General features: G+C 48.9%; 1 protein-coding gene and 1 pseudogene across 4 annotated transcripts in view; both read left to right on the top strand.

The window, feature by feature from the left end:
* CAPZB (capping actin protein of muscle Z-line subunit beta) overlaps window positions 1–25,590 on the top strand; it is a 151,086-nt gene that overhangs the window by 73,244 nt on the left and 52,252 nt on the right. The gene's annotated exons all lie outside the window — the stretch shown is intronic.
* Window positions 17,277–23,767, top strand: LOC135269374 (uncharacterized; annotated as a pseudogene).

The raw sequence follows: 25,590 nt of genomic DNA, 5'->3' as shown, positions 1-25,590 counted from the left end.
GGTGTATTTTGAGCTCTGAGCTGAGGAAGGAGTTTGTTTCTGCATATTGGCACCCAGCAGGCCATCCGTCCTTTGCCTTTTTAAGAGCAAACCAAAAATAGCCGTGAATCTGTTTAACTAGGCAAGAAAGTCTCTGCTTGCAAACATTGGTCACTTCATGTTTTAATTCCTCCACTTCTTTCTTTCTTATAGTTGTCCTAAGGCACAGCTCTTGGGTGTCCCCAGACTTTACTCAAGCAAGGGGAAGACATCAGGGCTGGGAAGGTATCCAGGCCAGGAAGTACAGGTGGAAGAGACATCCTGATCCTTTACTGGAGAGTTGATAACTTGATAGGTTATTTCATTTCAGCATCTTCTTCTTTTTAAGTAGCCAGAACAGCCCTCTAGAAATAGAAAGAGCTAGCTGAGCATGGGGCTTCACACTGCCAGCCTCACCAGTACCCGTACTTTGAAATTATCCCCGTTGGCACATGCATCGGGGCAGCATGATGCCCGCAGGGAGTGTGATTTGACAGATGAGAAGGCTGGAGTGCATGGGGGACATGTCCACATTTGGACCTCAGTGAACAAGTGGATAACTGCTGGTTACGTTTCCAAGAACCTGCTCTCGGTGAAGCAGCCCATGGAACCAACTCACACACATTTGTAATTGATTGGTGATGTTAAGGCTGATACTGTTATTTAATAGTTCGTTAATACGATTGATTAACAGAATATCTGATGTCTGCTAAGCAGTGCCACTCAGTTTTCAGTCTTTAATAGTTAAAGCAATGAAATGTGGAAGTTATTTTTCCAGGGACAGCTGTATGGAGTGAAGCAAAACTCAGTTGTGTCCCCAGGTGATGAAAGTGCACTGGGCCTGGGACCCAAGACACTACCCCTGCCTTTGGGGGTCTTGAAGGCCAGATAGGATCTATTAATAGAGTAAGCAGCTTACATGTTCTTCTTCCCTAGATTCCCCTTTAGCATTGTCATTCAAACAATCTCAGACCAGCATTTTTCCTCCTTTATTTCAAAGACAACATTTAAAATGTCTTCTCCTAGGCTGGGCACGGTGGCTCACACTTGTAATCCCAGCACTTTGGGAGGCTAAGGTGGGCAGATCACGAGGTCAAGAGATCGAAACCATCGTGGCCAACATGGTGAAACCCTGTCTGTACTCAAAATATAAAAATTAGCTGGGCGTGGTGGCATGCACCTGTAATCCCAGCTATTCAGGAGGCTAAGGCAAGAGAATCGCTTGAACCCGGGAGGCAGAGGTTGCAGTGAGCTGAGACTCCGCCAGTGCATTCCAGCCTGGTGGCAGACTGAGACTCTGTCTCAAAAAAAATGTCTTCTCCGAGGCTGGGTGTGGTGGCTCACACTTGTAATCCCAGCACTTCGGGAGGCCAAGGTGGGAGGATTGCTTGAGCTCAGGAGTTTGAGACCAGCCTGGGCAACACAGGGAGACTCCATCTCTATTAAAATTAAAAAATGAGTTGGGCATGGCAGCATGCGCCTGTGGTCCCAGCTACCCAGGAAGCTGAGGTGGGAGGATCACTTGAGCCCAGGAGGTCGAAGCTACAGTGAGCTGTGATCACTCCACTGCACTCCAGTTTGGGTGACAGAATGAGACCCTGTTATTATTATTTTCTTTAAGTTTTTGCCTTTCTAAAGGGGTCTCAGCTGAAGTAGGTAAAAAGGTAGTGGATTCAGTCGACATTTATTGAGCACCTCCTGGAAGTCAGGCACTGTGTTTAACTATGGGAAGAAGTACAGACTTTATTCCTTTGCCTTCTCTTCCAGAGGTAAAAATGCAGGAATTCTCAGCTCAATCCCTGAAAAGAATGACCCTGGTTGGATTCTCTCAGGCCATTGGTCATTGACCAGTGAATAAGCTCTGAGGATGAGTAGCAAGAGCTGCAGAACTGAGTTATTCTCTCTGCAAGCATTTATTATATGTACCATCCATGTACCAGACACTATTCTAGGTGCTGGGCTTTTTGGGAGAACCAGATAAAGGGCCTTGCTCTGTGGAGCTGACATTTCATGGGGAATTAATTTCTGGAAGGAGGACTTGGCTGTGCGCAGCTTTACACGCTGTACATCTACTGAACAGGATAACTGGCAGCTGTGCTTATTTGTTTTTACTTACGCATAAAGGTGTTAGAGGCTCTTTAATGCCCAGCTCTCAGTAAGTGTTTGTCCACTTCTATAACCCATTGCTTGCCACCTTTTTTTTTCTTTTGAGACAGAGTCTTGCTCTGTCGCCAGGCTGGAGTGCAACAGCACGATCTCGGCTCATTGCAACCTCCACCTCCGGGGTTCAAGCAATTCTCCTGCCTCAGCATGCCCGCCCGCCCCCCCCCCCACCCCGCCCCAAGTAGCTGGGACTACAGATGTGCGCCACCACGCCCAGCTAATTTTTGTATTTTAGTAGAGACAGGGTTTCACCATGTTGGCCAGGATGGTCTTGATCTCTTGACCTCGTGATCTACTTGCCACCTTTTAACTGGTCTCTCAGTAGCTTGTGCCTTGGTGCTTCTCAGATTCTTTCCCCAAAGTACTCCTGTCAATAGAGGAATAAAGAAGAGCAAATACACATCTTTGGAGTTTTAGGGGGAAATCCAAAGGTGCCTGCCTCAAGGGGAGCATTTTATGTTTTGTCTTACTAAAAAATTGTATTCTGTCTGGGTATGTGGCATTCACCTGAAGTTACAAGTACTTGGGAGGCTGAGGTAGGAGGATCGCTTGAACCCCAGAGTTCAAGACCAGCCTGGGCAACATAACTAGACCCCCATCTCTTAAGAAAAAAATTAAAGAATAAATTATATTCCAATCCATAACATGCCCACATGCAAGTCATTTTAACATTAAAAAAATGCTTTTTCCACCAGAGTTCCTCATGGGTTTATGTTAGGGATGGGGAAACTCAGCTTCCTCTCTCCCACCCATCCTTGGGTCTGCCTGGAAGTTTTCTCCTCTGGGCTGGATGTTGTCTCTGGAGCAGGACCGGAGAATGGATGGATGGAATCATTGGTAATATGCATCAGCCCCTACGTAGTCTCTGTTGTGACTGATGTTTCTGAGCATGTTTTGAGCTTCCCTACGGACAATGCTGCTATAGTTCCTGTTTTACAAGGAGAAAAAGCATTCCAGCCCAAAGCCTCCAGCAGTATTTTAATGAACTCCATTCCTTGGAAAGTTGTGGTGAGCTTTTCACAGGAGCCTTTTGCTCTGCGAATGGGCAGCAGCTGTGGGGACTGAGGTAGGGAGAGCAGGAGGCGTGCTCTGGACGGTAGGTGATGAGCTGGCCCTGTTTCCCGCCCAGCCTGGCCTTTCCTGAGGATGGCGGCCCTTCCTGACCCCGGCCTGTTATTGACCTGAGGACCTGCCACCTAATAGTGCAGCCTCTGATTTGTGTCCAGGAGGCAGCCAGGCAGCCGTTTGCTGCTGGGAAGAAATGGCATGATTTACTTAGAAAGAGGAGGTGGGGCTTCCTGGGGTGCTCTCACCTGACCTGCTCTCTCATAGATTTGGCCAGAAGTGATTTTAGATTCTGATGAGTTCTGTTGCATGCAGAATAATAGTTCCTCATTTGATCCAATTAAGAATGAGATTAATTGCCTCCTATAAAGGCAGTCCAGACAATGATGCTGGAATGAAGGAGTGCAAGAGAAAAGAGATGAATGAAAGACGTTAGTAGGGTCATTGGCTTTACTTTGTGTGTGTGTGTTCCTTGGGGAGCAAAGACTATTTCCAGGAGACTGTAATGATACATCCTCCACTCCCGAGCAGTCCTAGAACTGCCCGCCTCAGCGGTACCCGTAATGGTTGATTTTCCCTTAGGAGAAGGGGCTTGAATTTCTCCAAAGCCAACTACTTTGAAAATTGGTGATCTCCCATCATCTTTAAGATAGCCACCAAGTAAGCTTTGGTTATTTTTTAGAGATTGCAAATTTCAAAGTAGTAATTATTTTTTTGTTTGGTCTTAGTTTAACAGTCTGACTCTTTATAAAATAGTTTTCAATTACATGGAACATTTTTTTTTTCATTTTTAAAAAAGTTTTAAGTTAAATACAGAAAATAGAGACGGGGGTCTCACCATGTTGCCTGGGTTGTTCTCAAACTCCTAAACTTAAGCAGGCCTTCTGCCTCGGCCTCCCAGAGTGCTGGGATTATAGGTGTGAGCCACAGCGCCTGGTCAAAATAAATAAATTTTAATGGATCTCCATCAGATGTCAATAAGTACTAATATTATGGGTCTCGTTATTTATACACTCATCAGGACCTTGTTTCAGTCTTCATAGTCATTTTGTGAAGTGAGTGGGAGGAAACCAAGGAATGGAGGAGGGCAGTGAGTCCCTGACCTGATAGGTGAGGGATGGGGTAGAGGGGAAGAGGTGTCAAGCCCAGCTCTTGATTCCAGTCAGTATTTTCCACTGAATTACAGCCTTAAGAATGAAAGTATTACAGTGTGCCATTTCTTACATGTCCTGCCAAAACTAAATCATCTTTTAAAAGTGAAAATGTAAAGGAAATTTATAAAGAGAGCCAGGGAATAATGGTCACCCTGGAAGTATCTAAGGGAAAAGGACTTAAACTTCTCTTCCTGCTGCTGCTGGTGTGGTGCTCTGTGCAGGCCATCCTCCGGCAGAGCTTGACCAGCAGAGGAGCCAGCGGGGCTGTGGGGAACCCAGGCTCAGTTGGAACAGCGGGGCAGAGGCAAAGCTTCCTATTGCAGCCCTCCCCGCCCCGCGCTGCCCCCGCCATACACGCTTTGCATTGTGTGCATTTGGGGGAAAAGTGCTGTTTTGAAAGCATTCTGCCCAGACATGAGTAGTATATCACTATACTTTCAGTTAAAACAAATGTAAAAATTTTGGAAAAAGCAGTGTACCACAAGAACCAATGGGATGGTTCGGTAAGGGAGCTTATTTCTAGGCAGTGTGTCCTTCTGCTGTTACAGATGGGTTCTTGTCCCCCCATCTCCCTTGGCATTTTATCTGTTCTAACTGGTTTATGCTGGAGCACAGTCTGATTTTGGTACATTTAAAGGCGGTCACCTAAGCAGCAAGCAGGCAGTGCATAAAGACAATTGCAGAGCTCCAGACTGAGTGGCAGAAGAAAATGAGTCGGAATTCTCAGAAACAGACCCAGTAATGGAAGAACTTAGAACAATCGCAAGTGGTATTTCTATTTGGGAGAAAATAATTGTTCAATAAATGTGTTGAAACAGCTGATGCTATTGAAGGAAAACACACTAAAACTCTATTGTAACAGCATGTAGTCATATTTCATATTTATCACAGATGAAGAATTAAGATTAAACGAACATGAAAGACCCAGAGAGCACACATCAGTATTTGATCCTGTGTTGGAGGAGGCCTTTAGAAGCTGCATAAGCCAGTGCTGAAATGATAGCTTCGACTGCATGCGAATTTGACTTAAAAGTTTATACAAAATTAAAAAGCAAAGAACACACTCTGAAAAGCATTTGTACCTTTTGGCAAAGAACTTCTCTCTTGAAACCTGAAAACACCTGCTGAGGCTATTGGAGTTGTCGTCCCCATTGGACAGATGAAGAAGCAGGGCCTCCGGCAGTTTATCCAGTTACCAAGTAGTGATGGTGGAGCTAGCTTTGGACCCAGACAGTCCTACTTCAGGGCTCTTAACCACCACATGGCATTGCCTCTGTCAATAAGAAAAGTAGGAATACTTTGTTAGAATGAAGAGCTGGCTACCTAGGCAATTCACTGAGGAAGAAACACAAACGCCTGATATGTGAGACTTTTGGTCCTCACTAGTAGTCAGAAGTGCAAAATAAACCAAGATGGGATGGCTGGAAAAGTCTCCTTCACGGCTGACTGTTCCTTCTGCTTGGTGGGTGGATTCGTTTCTTGTTGGAATGTGACCTGCACATTTCCTGACTCTAACGAATATAACGCCTCACCTTGGCATTGAGTCTCTCAAAAGACAAAGAGCAGTGATTGACTGGGAGAAGTCCAGAAATGGTTACCGGATAATCATACTCCATTATCCATTAAGAGCATCACCACCCGTGTTGGCATATCAAAGGCTCTGAGCAGTCCCACAGTTAATAGAAAAAGAACTGAACCTGTTTTTTGTTAAACCAGCATTTTTCCAGCTTACTTTCAAGGAATGTGCTTTGGGAAGCATTGGTTTCCTGGGAAGGGTCATAACCTACACACTAAATGACCTGGATTCTACACCCTTTTTTGACAGTGACCTTAAGTTCGATGTTAGCCAAACCTTTTATTTTCGTAAGTGTTTGGTAAAATGGGGTAGAAGAAAACATGGCTTTTTTGGAATGATTTATTTATTTTTGCAAATAGAGAACTGCTCCAGGAAACTTCTTTTGCTTCAATTGGAGGGATAAAGGTAGATGAAAAGAAAGCACTGTGTACATTAAGAAGGTGCCTTGGCAGATCTTACTCGAAGTCAGGAAACCTGGGTTGTAGCTTTGGGTCTGCCACTAACTTGCTTTGGGAATTGCAGATCTCCCTGTGTCTCTGGCCCCCACTCTGCGGAGTGCAGGCCTGATGGTCTCTCGATCTCTCAGAACTGGAGGTCTGTTGCCTAGAACTGAAAGAACATCACCATAGCTACCCTTCTGCTGATGTCACTACTTTTGGATCCCCTTTTGCTGGTGGAAGAGGCATCATTTTCTCTCAGGTCTGTGACCTGCCCCACATGGTAAATATGTGGAGAGAACAGAGCAGATGCCTCCAGCCCACAGTCTTTTTCCCTGGGTGGCTCACTAGAGTGGGAAGAGAAGGCTCACTGGGACTTGAATCCTGGCCTGGTCACCTTCCAGCTTTGAGACCCTGGGCAGGGCACTTTATCTCCCAAAGTTTCTGAAAGCTGAATTCATGGGACGGTTGTGAGGATTCAGGGTGCATGTAAACTGCAGACATGAGTGGAAGACAGACACTTAATTGATGACAGCTGATTTCTTTACCGCCTTCGTTGGCTTCCTAGGGCCTGTTGGCTCAATCCTGGGTTCTGCCAGCCCAGAGGCTGTGCCCTAATGCCCCGGGCAGCCTTCTGGGCAGCACTTCCACAGGTGAACCCAGTCCCAGCCTTGGCTGCCACAGTGGGACATTTTATAACCCAGGGCACCTTTGCAAGGACTCAGCTTATTTACCTGAGGAAGGCGAGTAAGAGGCCCTCCATCAAGACCTTGGAGACAGTCATGAGAACTGGTCAAGGTGAGAATCCCTGAATGGGCAGCTGGAAGCACACGGCCCCCTACCCAAAGGCGAGTCATGGAGGTCAGAAGGTGAATCCAGCCTGTGGCTGACTGGTTTCCATTCTGCAGAGATAAGGGTCATCGGACATGAGCTACGCACTCCACCCTGGTGGAGTCTCTCCCGCTCCTCTTCCTGATTGCTTGCTAGGCACTTTTCTTCCTGCTTCTGCACCCTGAATGAGGAGCCTTCACCAGTTATCATTGGGAAAGTCTTTGGAAGCCCTGGGAGAGAAAGCTAGACAAGAACGTGCTGGATGGTCTGAGGTGGGAGGAAGGAGTCTTAGGTTGATCTCAGTGTTCAAGGACAAGCCAGCCGGCAGCCTCCCAGGTCATCGGACCCCTCACTCCTCAGCCATCCAGAGATGCCAGGTCACCTGTGAAACCCTCAGGATCCTTTCTGTCAGTTTCCCAGCTTCCTTGCCATTTACCCTCTTCCCTGTCAGCACCGCTCACCTCTTGCCCCTCTATTTACTCTGAATCTCTTGTCCTGTTCTTGAACTGATATCTCTGTTCTCCCCACAGGCACCCTTTCCCCCTTGAGAGCCCCCCCAGTGTATGTGTGAGGGTCCTACACAACCTCCCAGTGATGGGCCTCTGTTCCGTAGCTTCTTTCCTCTCTGGGCCCCTCCTGGGACTGCTCTCTGGTGGGGAGGCTGCTCTCAGGTGAGCAGTTCACCTGCTGCTACCTGTTCATGACCCTGATGCAGAAAATGCTTGTGAGGTGCCACTAACCAAGAAGCAGACCAAGGCTGGAAGTGGAGTGCTCATTTGTTTTGCAAACTTCCTTGGAAACAGTTGGCTATTTAGTGCTCCCCACCACTCCTTTATATGCCAGACCAGAGTAGCCTATTTTGGTGTAGTTGGGAATTCAGGTTTTACAAAATTCTTGGTTAGGTGTTTCTAGGCTGTTAGTCTGAGATTGAATGCCTGAAATGCCTGCTTGGGAGCACTGACGTTGATGCTTGAGTGCCTCGAGATCGAAAGGCGCAGTGCAGTTCAGTTCTTGTCTTTACATTTTAGCTGTGAGACCACTTCATCTGTGAGATGGGCATACTGAATTAGAGATGGTGGTGTAAAGCTTCTAGCATAGTACCTGGCTCGTAGTAGCTGTCTGCATGGGTAGTAGCTGTCTGTGTGGGGTTCTGCGGTCACGTCAAACTTGCACAAAATACCCTGCTATTCTCCTGGGTTTTAAAAATAACTACTGTGTGCCAGGTACTGTTCCAGACCCTTTGCTTATTTAAACTGCACACCGCAAGGTTAGTCTTTTAAGTCCATTTTACAGATGTGGAAACCAAATGAGGTATCATGAGCTGGTCCAAGTCTCACAGCTGATTAGTAAGGAGAAGAGCTGGGATGTACCCCTGACTACAAAGCCTATCTTCTCCGCCATGCTGTTTGTACCCAAAGCTGCTCCAGGAATAGCTTTCTCCTTGACACCTCAGGTCACCAGCAGACGGCTGACTCTGAATGCAGCTATCTTCACAATTCTTAGTGCCAGCAAGAAGTGATTCAGTCTTCATTGTGGGTAGCTTTCCCCTTCCCACGTTGAGAGGGCGTCCCAGTCTGGTCTCCTGTGGTTAAAGGTGCACTGCTGATGGAGACGGAAACGTCCATGTAACAAGCACGAGACCCAGACATCCCAGTTGCCAGCACCAAGCAGCAGTGCCTGGAGTAGGGGGTGGGGGATGGGTTCCAGTGTACCCAGAGGCTTTGCATTGCTTACATAAAGGAGCTTCAGAGCTTTAGGAGGGATGCGGGGGGAGGAATAGTCCCACCTTCCTCCTTTTTTGGGTCATTGGCCCTCATTGGGCCGGACACTTCTAATTCACTAATCAGACGGTTTGCGGTTGCCCTTTGCCACATCTGTGGCTGCCTTCCTGGGCCTGTCGAGCTCACAATTAAGGTTCATTAGAGACCCTGTCAGTCATAGTACGCACAGAGCCTGCCTGAGAGAGGCCTTGCCAAGGGGCTGACTAGCCCCATGCCTCCACCGAAACAAGTCCCTTCGCAAATGACTGCCGACCAAATTTTAGAGGCTTTGTGTGCAGGAGAAGGGGCTATGAGCAGCCCTTGTGAAGCTCCAGACTTTCAGGTCCTAGTGGGCCCATTGCCTTTTATGTAATTGAAACCTTCAGGCGAGCACTGGAATTGATGTTACAGATGGTGGCAGTGGGAGTGCTGTCAGATGGACGCTTTGGAGGGAGTATCTGACAGCCGGCCACTCCGACGAGAGATTCGGAGCCAAATGCAGAAGAAATTTAATGATTGTTCATGTCCCTCTTCCTCTTTCTGGGATATATTGGGACTCTTAATTACTATTGACTGGAAGCTAAAACAACACTCCTAGTTTAGAACCAAAGCCTTTAGGAGATTTGCCCCAGGCTGAAAGGATTATCCTTTATACAAGGGGATTTTTTTTTTTTTTTTTTTTTGCCTCTTTCTGACCATGTGCTGAACATCAGTTGGGAGTGAAGGAGATACGTACATCAGGTGTTTTAAAGAGGCTTAATACTTCTTCACCCACATTTTCCTGTCTCATTGACCTTCCTAGTCCCAAACGCTGCCTGTAGGGGCAGCCAGTTCTCCATGTTGTATCTAATTCACCGAAAGCACTCCATGCTGTGTGCCCTAACTGTGCTGTTAGCACGGGAGGGCCCTCTGGCTTCTGAGCACCTGTGGGATGTCATGATGCTTGCCTGCATCCCCAGACCCTAACACAGTGCCTGGCCACATGGCAGTGCTAAATAAATATGAGATAATGAACCAGAAAATCCCGTCCCCAAATTCTGAGGGGAGTCCACATGAGACATTCTAGGCTGTGTGACCTGAGACCAAAAGATGAGAGGGGACAGGGATGCCTCATGGAACTGAGCTGTAACTCAGGAGACCTCAGCCCCTGGGACTCAAGGGCTGTTGGTCCCGGCAACTGACAGTATATGGACAGAGTCTTTAAGGTCACAGAGTCGAGTTAGTTGGGGCTGGCTGCATGCACCCTGAATATCTAGGTGACCCTGAGTAAGCTACCTAGACTCCAAGCCTCAGTTTCCTCATCTGTGGAATGGAGAGAATTCTGGATTTGCCTCATTCTCAAAGAGGGCAATTGTGAATATTAAAGGAAGTTGTGTGGCAAAAATGCTGGGTGCAAATCACCCAAGGAAGGTGGTGGAATCCCGTGACAGGAGTGGCTCGAATCCATTGCTTTCCTGTGATCACTGAGCTGTCCTTTTAAGGAGGAGAGTGCGTGCCCTTTGTCAAAAGCAGCCTGTGTTTTTCTGCTTGGCCAGCTAGATGGGTGAATGCTGCTTGATCTGACTCTGAAAGGTCGTGTCTTCTTCCAGGAGAGGGACTGTGAGATGAGCTCAGATCTCACAATGACAAGTGGGCATCACTGCTATCAACTCTTTTTTTTTTGAGACAGAGTTTTGCTCTGTCACCCAGGCTGGAGTGCAATGTCACAATCTCAGCTCACTGCAGCCTCCGCCTCCCAAATTCAAGCGATTCTCCTGCCTCAGCTTCCAGAGCAGCTGGAACTACTGGCCTGTACCACCATGCCTGGCTAATTTTTATATTTTTAGTAGAGATGGGGTTTCACCATTTTGGCCAGGCTGGTCTCAAACTCTGACCTTAAGTGACCCGCCTCCCTCGGCCTCCCAAAGTGCTGGGATTACAGGCATGAGCCACCGTGCCCAGACTTACCTACCTGTCTGTCTGTCTGTCTGTCTGTCTGTCTGTCTGTCTATCTATCTATCTATCTATCTATATTTTTGAGATGTAGTCTCCCTCTGTCACCCAGGTTGGAGTACAGTGGTGCAATCTTGGCTCACTGCAACCTCCACCAATCCAGTTCAAACGATTCTCCTGCTTCAGCCTCCCGAGTGGCTGGGACTACAGGTGCGCACCACCACAGCCAGCTAAGTTTTGTATTTTTAGTAAAGATGAGGTTTCACCATGTTGGCCAGGCTGGTCTCAAACTCCTGGCCTCAAGTGATGCCACCATGTCAGGCCTACTGCTGTTACCTCTTGTACTTCACCTCTTGAGTCTTGACACTGCAGGCGTTAAGCAGGGCATATGTCAGGGAGGAGCTGCGACTAGAGTTCAGGAGGGAGGCAGGCAGGAGGGGCACTGGGTGCAGCTCAGTGGAGACATGGTTCCACCTGCCCAAAGTGGTCACTTTTTTATAGAGTGTTGTCCACCTTATCCAGCCTGTTATGTGAACGTATGTCCCAATACTAATTTTAGAGCAATTTAATGGACGTCTATTGCCACTGCTCTTCCCTGCATCACTGGAGTATCATAATAGCCTGTAGACAGGCCTTCCTGCCTGTCATCCCCTGCCCGCCCCAACCTGCTCTGCACCCAGAGTGGTCTTGCCAAAATGCACTTTGGATAATGTCCCTTTATGACTCCATGTTGTCAGGATCGAGCCCAGAGAACACATCTGGGTTGAAGAGCTCTGGATCTGGCCCTGTCCCTTCCTCCTGCCTCCTTGTCTTGCATGCTCCCAGGCCTGTGCCCTGTCTTGTTGCATCTTTGTACCTGCCGTTTCCTTTACTGGGACACATGTCCACACCAACTCTGCTCCCACTAACTGCTCATCTTCACACCTCTGCTGGGCCCTCACTGCTCTCACTTCCGCCCCCCGCCCCCCAGCATGTCCCTTGCTTCTCCTGTCTGTTGGAGTTGCTCTATCCTAGGACCTTTTGGCTCTTAGAGGGCAGGGATCTTGGTCTTTTGTTCACCTTTGTATCCCCTCTGTCAAGCCTGAAGCGGACATTCAGTGATTGCATGCCTACTTGAGCCCCCATAAATGAAAGGCCCTGCCTAAGCTGAACCACCGCAGTCAGAGTGACAAGATAATAGTTGTGTCTTTAAAGAGCTCATAGTCATGGGGGGAAACAGATACCCAGATGGATAGAACACAAGGCTTCTTTTTTGTGTGTGAAGATGGAGTTTCGCCATTGTTGCCCAGGCTGGAGTGCAGTGGCGCAATCTCGGCTCACTGCAACCTCTGCCACCCCGGTTCAAGCGATTCTTCTGCCTCAGCCGCCTAAGTAGCTGGGATTACAGGTGCCTGCCACCATACCCGGCTAATTTTTTGTATTTTTAGTAGAGGCAGGGTTTCACCATGTTGACCAGGCTGATCTCGAACTCCTGACTTCAGGTGATCCATCCACCCCAGCCTCCCAAAGTGCTGAGATTATAAATGTGAGCCACCATGCCCAGCCAGAATGCAGCCTTCTGATGTGAGGAACATGGGCACTGCAGAATAACCATGGAGGACACTACTGTCCACTCTTGGCAAGTGAGTCCCAGGGAAAACTTGGAGTGGGCAGAGCCTGAGACACAGCTGGCAGGTGGTGGGAAGGAGCTACCTGGGCAGGGATGGACAGGAGCAGGTGGGTTTCTGCTCAGATTAGAGCCTGTGAATTGGTGTCTAGTGAGCTTTGAGTTTTGATTCAGGCCACATGGATCCCTTGCCAGAAAGCAGGTGATGGGCGCACACTCTGGTTTTGCTGAGGATCAGCTGTTAGTTCCCACTCAGACTTTCTAGATGGGTAAGGGACAGAGATCAGCGGGTTCCCTGAAGTTTTCAGATCATAACTGAGAAACGTGCCCTCGTAAGCCTGTGGATCCCAGAGCCTGCCTGACACTAGAAGAGCCTGCATCAGTCCTTTCCTGGGAGGCAATGGCCTTGCTGCCTCCATTGAGACAAAGTTCTTTATCCAGCTGCCAGTGCCACCCTCCTTGTCTGATCTCACAGGGAGCTGGGGCTTTCTGAATCAGACCATTCAGGTGTTCTCTCAGTTCCTGTTGACTCCGTTACAGCCCTGGTGTGAACAGCTGCTGCTCTTGAAGGAACCTAAAGTAAACTCCTGATTTGCCATCTTCCTGAACTCGTAGATTTTGGCAGAGGAGAAGGGTGGAGGGTCCGGGCCTTTGTTCCCGATCCTGTCACCCTTATGAGTTAAGATTTGGTAACCCTTCTCATAACTGCTGGGGACACAGGGTATCCTCAAAAGTAGAGTTAAATTGCTAGTTTAAAGAGTCTGTGCTCCAAAGTCCAGTGAACTTCATGATACAGAAAGCAAAGAATTGAAAGGGTATCAGCTGTTTGGGGAAAACCACTGCTCCCACCACTTGGAAGTCAAATAGGGAGATGTCCCCTCTGGGTGGAGCAGGGAGATCATTTTTTTTTTAATGTTATTACAGGTCATCTGCCTACATGCAGGCCATTTCAGTCTCATTGGAAGTACCTGTAAAAATGCCTGGACTTGTAAAAATGGAAACAAACAATATAGCACGTAGCTCTGAGTGTGTTGTTTAGCCCCGCTCCCCCCCCGAATTCCGTTTCTGCCTTGAAACACCAGAAGAGCTTTCCTGTGTGCCATCTGCAGGAGGCACCCTAGGAAGGAGAGAATCCAGCCTGGCTTCTCCCAGGCTGGGTGGTCCTTCGTCTTTCACTTTTTTAAAGGGCTCACCTGAGGCTGCAGAAAAGGTGACAAAAGACAGGACCACTTGCTTCGTTTCCAGCAAGAGCACCAGGCAGAATTCAAACTCGTTGATCACTGTTGATCACCCGTTGGTTTCCACATTCTTTCCATTCCGGAGACCAAGGGGAGATTTGCGGATGCTTCCTGGGCTTTGCAAAGCTTTCCCTAATTAAAGGCCTCCCGGCTGTGTGCATAGCTCTTCTGCTGCAAATCTCTGCCCTTTTGTGTTTGTGTTTAAAATTCCATCTTTCCAAAATGTTTGCCCACTCAGCAAGTCTCTTCCAAAGCCCTCACTTTTGTTTGGGAGAAGGTTTTTGTGTTTTTTTTTTTTTTCTGCCTATGTGTAGGAAATTTAAGACTCTTAGGAATTGCTTGTGAAAATGCCCTCTGGTCTTTTTTTAAACCATGATGAATGTCTCTCGCCATGGCATTGGAAGCTGGCAAGGGATGCCCCTGGTGTCCATGCTGTTAGCTGCCACTTGAGCTTTTAGATGAAGTTACTGGAGTTTCATTTTGGTTCCATTCTAAGGAAAATGAACAAAAGAGCTTTTCCCTCCTGTTTAATGTGCAGCAGTGCTACAAGGTGAGAGAAGCAGGTTAGCGAGGAATCTGAAATAGGTCAGGATCAGGGCAAGGTGTTAGGAGGCTGAGCTCTCTGGCGGTGAAGAAGATGGTTCTTGTCACCTAGAGCTGGCAGGGAGGTATCATTCATGTGAAGTTCACGCAGGCCCCTTCCTTGGCCTTGCCCTCATAGGATTTTTTTCCTACGAGTTCTGTCGAGCTCCTTCATTTGGGGAGCCTTATGGACTCCTGTTGTTGTTGGAAGCCTGAGAACAGCGTTTGAGAGCTCCTGTTGAGGAGGGTCTGAAGACTATCTCTTTAAGTTAGATCCTACCCTCTGGTTGACGAGAATAGGAGACGTAAAAGTGAATTGGAGAGAGATCCCACTTCCCCACCTACCAGAAAAGGCAGACAACACTTCCTCCCCAGAGCTGTTAGAAAGCCAGCGTCTCGCGGTTGACAGGCACTGGCCCTGGATGAGGAATTCCTGGGTTGCCCCCCTTAGAACTTGTCTGCTTTTGGAAACAGGTTAAAAATACTCGAGGAGAGCACGGCACGCTCAGTCTGCTTCCCTGGAAGCAGGAATGTGGGCCGGGAAGCCCAGAGGAGCCTGCGTGTCCCGCAGGGTTTTGTAGTTGGAGCTTGGCAGGAGCCTGGGGTTTCTCCTCTCCATCGCCACCCCCTTTAATGGTTGATGCGTGCTAACTGCCGGTGACCACCTGCCAGGTCTGTGAAGGGCACAGTGAAATTGATGAAGAGCTATGCCATGGGTAGTGGGAAAAACTGGATTCCCTTAGTAAGCAGGATGGTGTTGGGGGACTAGGAGATAGGTAGGGGTGGGCTGGGAATCTCTCCCGGAAGAGAAAAGAGGGAATTTGGATACTGTATACAAATACAGAAATTCCCTAAGAGTTTTACATTTGAACATGGCATTCAGGGGAGAAGCTTATGGAGTCACAAGCCTTTTCCTTCTTCCCCTTCTAGTGAATAATTGACTCAGCTGCTTGCGTCTGTGTCCTAAGGCTGTGAGCCGGAGGGCTGGGCAGGCCATAGTTGGCGTGAGCCTCAGCGTACCTTGGTAGCTCAGTAAAGGTTTGTTTTAGGAAAAATGTCACAAACTTTTGATTAACTGTTCAGTCTTGAACTATGAAACTTTGTAGGATGTCAACACTAAAATGAACCTTCCTGATTATCTCATCTAGGGGTTTTCAAACATTTCGAAAATTGGTATAGCCCTTTTTTCAAGCAAAATCTTAGAACTTGAATATACCAGGTAGAAGGTGGTAGGCCCAGACTTCCTCTCCCACCCTTGTCACCCTGAGCTCCTCCCTCTGTACTCTCAGCCCTCAAGTGCTCTTCTCTCAAAGAACCACCCATTGCAGAGACCAGGGAGCCGGGGCATGCCTTTTGTAGCACCTTTTCATGGCAGAAGCAGCTCTGACTTCCAGGCCAGTGGCCAGTCCCTGCATTACTTGATTTATTTTGATGTGGAAAAGCTCTGGGTAGTAAGAGTGAATCGTTAGCTACAGCTGAGAGTGCGGAGAAAGACAGTACTGCTCATGGTTCCTGGCACCTGGGGTCACTTTTTACTCTCCTAACCCTGGGTCACATAACGTACTTCTATTCTGAAACTGTTGGATCGCTGGATATCTACCTGTGAGGTCTTGGATCCATGTGGTTCTCTCTGCCTAAAATATCCTCTCTTGATTCACCTTTTTTTTCTTAAAGAACATCTTTCTGGAGATAGAATTCACATAACATAACATAACATAACATAACATAACATAACATAACATAACGTAACATAACATAACATCTACACTTTTAAAGTGTATGATCCAGTGTTTTTAGCATACTCAAGAGTTGTGCAGCTGACTGGGCACAGTGGCTCATGCCTGTAATCCCAGCACTTTGGGAGGCCAAGGCTGGCAGATCACTGTAGGTCAGGAGTTCAAGACCAGCCTTACCAACATGGTGAAACCCTCTCTCTACTAAAAAATACAAAAATTAGCCGGGCATGGTGGTGGGTGCTTGTAGTGCCAGCTACTCGGGAGGCTGAGGCAGGAGAACCACTTGAACCTGGGAGGCAGAGGTTGCAGTGAGCCGAGATCACTCTATTGCACTCCAGCCTGGGTGACAAAGTGAGACTCTGTCTCAAAAAAAAAAAAAAAAAAAGGTTATACAGCCATCAGCATTCGGCATCTCACGTTGCCTGCCTTTGACTGACAGATGCTCCTTCTTGCACCTTAGTCCTTGGGCTGCTTTGTGACCTGCCCTGACTGCCACGCCCCGCTTCACTTCCCGTAACTCAGCTCAGATGTGGCCCCCTGGAGATGTCCCCTCCAGTCTCCCCTGCGCAGTCACTTCTATGGATGACTCAGTGAAATTATAGCCAAACTTGATGAGACATCCATCCAGTGGAAGGAATCCGGTGTAAAACGTTGTGGCCAGACAGCCTGGATGACTTTTGTGCTGAGAACGGGGCAGCCACCCGACTTGTTGGGTTTACCTCAGCACCCGCCCCCTCCCCAATCAGACACACAAACATGGCACTAACACTCCTACTTGAAGGGAAGCAAAAGTATTACTGGAATCTTGGTAGGTCATTGGGTTTAGAAGCTTGTGGTTGTGAGGGTTTTGGGGGAATCTATTGGAGGGAGCCAGACCTCTGCTCTGTGACTCAGTGGTTCCATGCCCTGAGCTGGTCAGCCTCTGTGTGGCTTCACAAGGCCATTCGCCCCCTGTGGGGGCTGTCAGGGCCCCTGGGGTGAGGAGTACAGGGCTCAGCATCGTGCCTGGATCGTCGGGGGACTGAGCAGGTGTGGCAGGATGGCTGTGGCCCACCCCCACGTGTAGGCTCTGGAGGTCGCGGAGTTGGGGCAGATCCTCTTGGACTTGAGGGTGTTTCACAGTCTTTCAGAATCCAGAGTGTCCCCTGCATTGCTGTTGCCCATGGTGGCCTGGCCGCATGACTCCTTATTGTCACGTTCTGCCTCGGGTGTCTCGTTTCTGCCGAACAGAACATGTGAGATTTCCCTGGCAGCCCCACCAGTGCCACCGTGCAGATGAATATCAACCCACAGGCCCCCGATGCTGTTGGTCTGTCCTCCTGAGTGATAATGACCCCCCACCCCCAGATCAACGGCAAAGAACAGCCTTTCCTGCGCTGCCCCATCTGGCTCCGCCCGCATTCAGGTGGTGCATGCCCTCAGGTTTCCCCCCTGCATTCTTATTTTGTAACTTCCATGGTAGCCCATTCATAGTTTTCATCCTAAACTCTAGCTTTAGACATGGACATTTGGCACACACATGGTTTATAAAGCCTGAGGTGCAGGCCTTACCCTTAGTATCCAGTGATGACTAAATGGATGGATTTCCCATTACCCTGCCTGCAATTAGGCCTTGATGCTCTACCCTAGGAGGTTTGTATGAGAGGTTCCATTCACACTGACCTCAGTGTGCGAAAGCCCAGTCTTGCCAAGTACTTCTCTCTGGCACCATTCAGTTGGTGACTCTTCAGCTAAACTATTTTGCCCCCTAGGTTATTCACCAGGCATGATCCTAGCGTCCACATGGCCTCAGGGTGGGATTGCATGGCTTTCATTGAATTACCTGCTGTGTGAACATAGTCAAGTTGTTTAACCTACGTGTGCCTCTTTTTTTCATCTGTAAACAGTAATGTGGGATAACACCACCCCTGCCTCCTACAGGGTTGCTGTAAGGATGTGTGTCACATGCCTCACTCATGGTAAGACTTAAATATCTTTGCTGTTATTCCAGTCATAACTTTGATAGTTCAATAAGTCCTCACTTACCGTCGTCCATAGACTGTTGGAAATTATGACCTACAGCAGGACCTTGAATAATGTTTCATTAAAATGTTGATGAGAACAAAAAATTGGTTTCACTCTATATCTTTTCATTTAAACACAGAGGATGGAGACCCTCTGTGAAATTACAATGTCTTTGGAGAAAAAACATCTTTTTTTTTTTTTTTTTTTGAGATAGAGTCTCACTCTGTTGCCCAGGCTGGAGTGCAGTGGTGTGATCTCGGCTCACTGCAATCTCCGCCTCCCAAGTTCAAGCAATTCTCCTGCCTCAGCCTTCTGAATAGCTGGGACTACAGGTGCACACTGCCACGCCCAGCTAATTTTTTGCATTTTAGTAGAAACGAGGTTTCTTCGTGTAACCCAGGCTGGTCACAAACTCCTGAGCTCAGGCAATCCGCCCACCTCAGCCTCCCAAAGTGCTGGGATTACAGGAGTGAGCCACTGAGCTCAGCTGTAAAAAAAAACCCAACTTATATGTGAGATATATTTGTGTCTTTTTACCTGGTCTTTTCCCAAAAAGATTTCAGGTGACAGAAGAATACAAGCCAATACAGTAATCCTTAAAAAATTTTTTTAAGACAGAGACTCACTCTGTCACCCAGGCTATAGTGCAGTGGCATGATCTCAGCTCACTGCACCCCCACCCCACGCCCCAGGTTCAAGCAATTCTCCTCCTTCAGCCTCCTGAGTAGCTGGAATTACAGGTGCTTGCTACAATGCTTGGCTAAATTTTTTTGGATTTTTAGTAGTGATGGGGTTTGACCATGTTTGTCAGTCTGGTCTCAAACTCCTGACCTCAAGTGATCTGCCTGCCTCAGCCTCCCAGAGTGCTGGGATTACAGGCATGAGCCACTGTGCCCAGCCAACAATCCTTAATAAAAATGTGAACTGAGAAAGCCAGACTGAGGACTGAGGACCGTCCCGAAAGAGAACAGCAACTACTTCGTGCTTGCCTTCATGCTGGGAAGGCTGCAGGCCTGGCTTTAGGAGGAGCCGGTGTAGGGCCCAGGGGGCAGCAGCAGCCCGCGCCCCGTGGGTGCATGACATCATCCGACTCAGGGCTGGCGGTCATGAGGATGAAATGCCCTCCACATTGAGGGTCTCTCTCCCACCCACTGAAGAGCACTGAGAACTTGCTTCCTACCAAGGCAGGCTTGGGCTTCAAAAGATCAGGACCTGACCTGAGAGGCCCTAGTTTTCCATCATCTCACACCATCCCACCAACGCTTTGGAAGTCCTGCCAGCATTAAGCCAGGCATGAGACAGTCCAGACAGCTCATCCCTGCCCTGGGGAGAGACATACATATCACAAACTTGTGAGGCTCAGGACTGCACCCTGCGCAGGGTGCAGGAGCATAGGTAGGGTGACGGCCTCTGCCTAGGTGGCTGTGGGAGGTTACTGTGAAATAGGTAGGCGTGGCCGAATCAGACCCTGAAGGATGACTTAGGTGGAGGGTAGGGAGGAAGGTGGTCTGGATAGACATGCAGGATTGCTGTGTAGAGAGCAGGGGTGAGGGGCAGGGCTCAGTCAGGGGAGCCTCCTTGTGCTCCATCGCCTGGCTATGGGTAGTATCTGCCAGCTGGGCAGCTGCAGGCAGTTCCCAGCATTGAGTCCCAGATGACTCTGGAGACTCAAAGGTGCTTGTGTATTGTGCGTCATCTCTCAGGGACCAGTCTTTAATTAAAAGCAGCCAGGGAGCTTAGAGAGACCCTGGCTTCTCTCTAAGGTGATGGGTTGTGGGCTAGCCAGGAAATGGGTAATTTAATTAGGCTCGGAGGGCCTGGTTCATCCTTTCAGCGAAGCTTAAGGTTATGTGTGGACAACAGGAGGAGCCTTGTGTGTGCCTGTGCTTGACCCAGATGTAGTGATTTTTATTTCTCCTTTCTATTTGTCGTCTTTGTTCTGCTCCTTCCTGACCCTTTCTTTAGGCAACTGTTATGGTCTCTTCCAGGCTGCGAGCTTCCAGAGGGCAAAGCTTTAGGGTCTGGAGTATGAATGACTGAAAGCTAGCCCAGGAGGCCTACTTTTGTTGATTATGTATCTCTGGATGGTCAGGGCACCTGCCTGAGAAAAGAAAGGGAGGGAGGGGACTTACCGGCTCCCGAAAAAGCTCTCTGTTCTTAATGGCCTATGGAAGACTCATTTCTAAGTAGCATAAATCATTTGCTGGTCAAAAATGATTTCCTGATGTTGGCCCTCGTGGCTAGCCTCAGTTGCATTAAACCCTGGGTAACAAACCACAGCCCCCACCTTGAGTTGTGTGCCTCGTTCGAGTGGGTGCAGATGGACCTTTGAAGGGGTTGCATGCTGAAAAACCCATTGGAAGTAGAAAATGCTTTTAATACCCCTAACCTGCCAAGCATCATGGCTTAGTCTGACTGACCTTAAACATGCTCAGAACATGCCTACAGTGGGGTGACAGCACCTGGCATGCAGTGACTATAGAGTGTCATCGCTTACCCTCGTGATCATGGGGCTGGCGGGGAGCTGTGGGAGCTGCTGCCTCCCTGCATCATGAGGGAGGTTCAGACCATGCATTGCTAGCCCAGGAAAAAAACAAATTTCACCTACAGCTTCTACTGAATATCTGTCACTTTTGCACCATTGCAAAGTCAAAAAAATCTTACGTCAGAAACATCTGTGTTACTCCGCCAGATGTGCCATGTGTACCATTATCTCAAATCTGTGGTACGTGGCTCACTCACCGTTTTTTTTTTTTTTTTTTGGGAGACAGAGTCTCACTCTGTCACCCAGGTTGGAGTACAGTGGCACCATCTTGGCTCACTGTAACATCCGCCTCCAGGGTTCAAGAGATCCTCCTGCCTCAGGTTCCAGATTACAGGCATGTGCCATAACACCCAACAAATTTTTGTAGTTTTAGTAGAAACCCATTTCACCATGTTGGCCAGGTTGGACTCGAACTCCTGACCTCGGGTGATCCACCCCACCTCGGCCTCCCAAAATGCTGGGATTACAGGTGTGAGCCACCATGCCCCACCGTCACTCACATTTTAATGTTGCCAAAATTGGAAAATTGCTTTTTATACTTAATATGTACACTTAATGATGTTATAATTACTGGTGCATCTTACAATGTACGGTCTTCACAGGAAGAAAGCAGGCTGTGCATGTACTTAATATAGCCCTTGACCAGACACAGTGGCTCACGCCTGTAATCCCAACACTTTGGGAGGCCAAGGCGGACAGATCATCTGAGGTCAAGAGTTCCAGACCAGCCTGGCCAACATGGTGAAACCCTGTCTCTACTAAAAATATAAAAATGAGCTGGGCATGGTGGCTCACACCTATAATCCCAGCTACTCGTGAGGCTAAGGTAGGAGCTTCACTGGAACCTGGGAGGCGGAGGTTGCAGTAAGCTGAGATCCTGCCACTGCACTCCAGCCTGGGCAACAAAGCAAGACACCGTCTCAAAAACAAAACAAAACAAAACAAACAAAAAGAATATGACCCTCAGTGCCAAGTGACTGCTTAAAGAGGAGAGAGGCTGGACCTGGAAGAGTCCCTTTGTGTGTGGCCCTGGCAGGCGAGGGGCCCGTTTCTTATGAGGCTCTGCTGGGCTGTAGTCACTGAGCCCCTGCCCACAGTCCAGGGGTCCCTGAGGTCCAGAGTGGAAAGGCCACATGATGGATCTGTGCGCTGTGGTGGGCGGCAGGAAAGGCTGGCCCTACAGCCCTTCCCAGGCGACCCCGGGCACCTTGGGTCTGCTGTGACTGGGCACTTGGGAGAGAAGGCTTTGGTCCTCACAGACCCATAATTCCCCTGATTCTATTCTCTTTTCCTCCCCTGTCCCCTGAGCCTGACTGGGGATGGGGGCAGCTGCCTTGTTGGTCTGGTGGGGCCTGGTCTTTGGAAGACCTGGGTCGGAGTCTCAAATTGAGATTCTAGTTCCTTTCTACCCCATGTTGGCTGGGACAGCCGGGGCCAGCAGCTTCCCTGTGCTTGGGTTTCCTCATCCATAGGTCAGGGGTGCCTTCAATCCTGCCTCCGAGTAAGTACGCCATACCCTAACTCATGTGACTTATCCTAAGGGAATATGTTTTGATGCTTCCTGGGGTGAGCAAGAGCCCCCGGGGCTCCCTCTCTGGTTACTCAGGGGCACCACTTGCCTGAGTCTCCCGGAGCACAGCTGCTTCCCATCCAAAACAAGCTTGGCCACCTGGGTGTGACTTTCAGGCCTGGTGCAAGGCTGCTGCTTGTGAAGGTGCCTTCTCATCACAGGGTGGCCACACTCAGAGAGGCATTAGGCAGAATGAGTGAGAAGCTTCAGCCTCAGCTGCATGAAGCGGTGCTTCCATGCTCAGTGTTCCTAATGACAAACTGAGGTCTTTGTAATGAAGCCATCTTTGGGGAGTTGGGGAGCAGGCTTGTGTTTTCTCCACACTGAGTAGTGGTGGTGGGGTGGGGGGGTCCCTGCATCTCTCACAGGCTGGTGGAGGCCACATGTCTACCTGGACAGACCAGTGAAGGGAGCCCCACTGAAGGACTGGGTCCTGACCTGGAGGCCGTCTCCCTAGGTGGGGGGCAGCCAGCCTGCAGGCCCTCACCGAGAGGCTTTTCCCAGCATCTCCTCTTGTACCTTTTTGAATTTTGACCTATTATATGTAAGTAAACACTTTTTTTCTTGAGTCAGGTTCTTGCTCTGTCACCCAGGCTGGAGTACCATGCTGCAAACACGGCTCACTGCAGCCTCAACCTCCCAGGTTCAAACAGTCCTCCCACCTTAGTCTCCCTAGTAGTTGGAACTACAGGTGTGCACCACTGTGCCTGGCTATTTTATTATTATTATTTTAGTAGAGACAGAGTCTTGCTGTGTTGCCCAGGCTGGTCTCGAACTCTTGAGCTCAAGCGAGCCACTGCACCTGCCTCTTTTTTTTTAATTCTTAAGAAAAGCAGTGTGCCAGGGTTTGCCCTAACAATTGGAGTGGCCCAGGAGGGCCCAGGAGGTGCTGCTTCGCTGGGTCTCACTCCAGCCGCGCTCTGCTCCTTTCTGTTCTTGCACTCGCCCCAGTGGCCTCTGCAGCAGCCTCATGCCAGCTCTTCCCTTTGCTTGGAATGCCTGTTATTTTCCCCTACAATCTTGGAGGGCTGGCTCATTGGTCATTATTCACATGTCATATCTGTGCCACCTCCTAGACCGCTTACTCCCCCCGAGGCTCCCCTTCCGTCATCTCCTGCAGGTTCACTTCCTACCCTTGCCTCTTTTTTTCCCTCTTTTTTTTCTTGAGACAGAATCTCTCTCTGTTGCACAGGCTGCAAGGCAATGGCACAGTCTTGGCTCACTGCAACCTCCACCTCCCAGATTCAGGCAATTCTCCTGCCTCAGCCTCCTGAGTAGCTGGGATTATAGGTGCGCACCACCACACCTGGCTAATTTTTGTATTTTTTTTTTCAGTAGAGATGGGGTTTTGCCATGTTGGCCAGGCTGGTCTCAAACTCCTGACCTCAAGTGATCCACCCGCCTCATCCTCCCAAAGTGCTGGGATTACAGGCGTGAGCCACCACACCTGGCCTACCCTTGCCTCTTGAGGACACCTCTGTGGCTGGACTTTGCTGCCAGAGTGGGACCGCCCATGTCCATCTCCTCCTGTGCAGAGCCCTTGCACCTGACATGGGCCTAGAGTGGGCACTCTGGGTTTATGGAACAGCATGAGTTTCTCCTTGATGTGGCTGCCGTAACCCTCAGTTCCAGAGACTTGGGAAGGTTACACTCAGCCAACAAGTGGCCCACCCAGGATTTGAACCTGTTTGGTTTTGAGGTTGGTGTTTTTACAGAATGCCACGCTGTATATTCTGTTTCTGACACTAGTGTGTGTGCCACTAGAAATGCTTTTTTTTTTTTTTTTAAGAGAGAGAAAATAAGCTATGACCAGTTGGCTAAATTTTCTTTAAGAAAGGAAAGTTTTGGGCCTCGGGAAAAATAAAAGGAACAAATTGTCACAGAGCCCTCTGCTGGACGTGGGGAGCTTCAGCATCCTGGCGTCGCGGTTTCCTCTTGAGTTCCTCTGAGTGCACCCGAATGTGCAGTCTGTTTTTGATTGCTATCTCGCTGGTGGTGGGCTCTCCGCCAACGGGCAGATCAAAAGATGGAATGTGTTCATTTGACCATTTTTTTTTTTTAACCGAGGTACAAGGGTGCACTTCTTAAAGACAAGAGCACCATGGATTAGACTCCATGGATCTGAGCTGGTCTGGCTTTTGTGCTTTTTTAAAGGGTTCATCTCAAGTTTCTTTTCTGGTTGAACAATTTTTTTCAACATTAATAACTAATGGAGAAGAGGAAGAGGCAAAGTAGAACCATATGGTGGCACAAACACGAACCTTACTTGTGGCCGGAAACTTCTGATTTGTATCTCTTCATGTGATCAGCTGTTGGGTTAGATGATTTTTTTTTTTTAAAGGGTTCAGTTTGGGCGAAAGCAAGAATATCTGTCATTTCTTTTTGAACCTAGCTGGGCTGTATCTGCATGTCCTTCCTCAGACACTGGCTTGTAGCTGCGTGGCTCTGGTCAAATTATTTCTCTAAGGCCCTGTTTCCCCTTCTTTAAAGTAAGGACAGGAGCAAGTGTGTGCCTGGAGAGTGGTTTTCAGGATCACAGGGGAGGGCAGGGAGAGCTGCTGGCATAGTGCCTGGCACACAGGACAGGGCCTTGGCTATTATGACTACCTGGTCCTTCTACGGATTATTATTCAGGTGTCACCTGAGCTAATGGCATCCTATCCTCTCCCTTACCCTCTGCTTTCTGAGGGCTTTTCCTCTCCCTGACCTGGTTCACTTTACCCACTCTCCACCCGTCTTTCCAGTGGCCCCCTGGGTACCGCTAAGCCCGGTGAAAGTACCAGTGGTGAAGGACATGCAGCTCCTGCTCCCTGGGGTGGGCACACTCCTGTGGCCGCAGAGGAACGGGTGGAGCCCTGAACTCCCCACCAGAAAGGCGGCAGGCACTGCCCTGGACAGTGCAGTGTTTATTATTCCAAGTCACTGGGAATTATGTCTAAATCCCCCCAACAGCCTGGATTGGTCTGACACCTTTGGTGTTATCTGAACGTTCCCTCCAAGGCTGTTAGGCAGTTCAGATGGGTGGTTTAGACAGAAACCATCCGGCTGCCACACGTCAACACTGCTCCTCCTCCTCAGAGCCCCTCCCTGCCTTTGGAGGCGACAGAGCCAGTGCCACACACACCCCAAAGTGAACTCTCAGCTTTGTTTGGACCTATCGTTTCATGTACAAACCCATGGTCCATGTCACTTAATGTGATTTCTTCTACTGCTCTAAGCATGCGACACTACTAGGGAGTGGGGTGGGGGTTCAGATGAGTGTAGGGTCTGGTTAGATTACGGAGATACACTGCCTTTATTCTGGTTCTGTAATATGACCTCAGACCATAGGATTAATATCCACTTACATGGAATCAACATGCATTGACTGATC

This window comes from Aotus nancymaae, unplaced genomic scaffold, assembly GCF_030222135.1.
Source record: "Aotus nancymaae isolate 86718 unplaced genomic scaffold, 86718_ANA_hifiasm-v0.15.2.pri h1tg000053l, whole genome shotgun sequence".
In the NCBI taxonomy this organism is placed as follows: domain Eukaryota; kingdom Metazoa; phylum Chordata; class Mammalia; order Primates; family Aotidae; genus Aotus; species Aotus nancymaae.
This window is presented reverse-complemented; position numbering and strand designations above follow the sequence as displayed.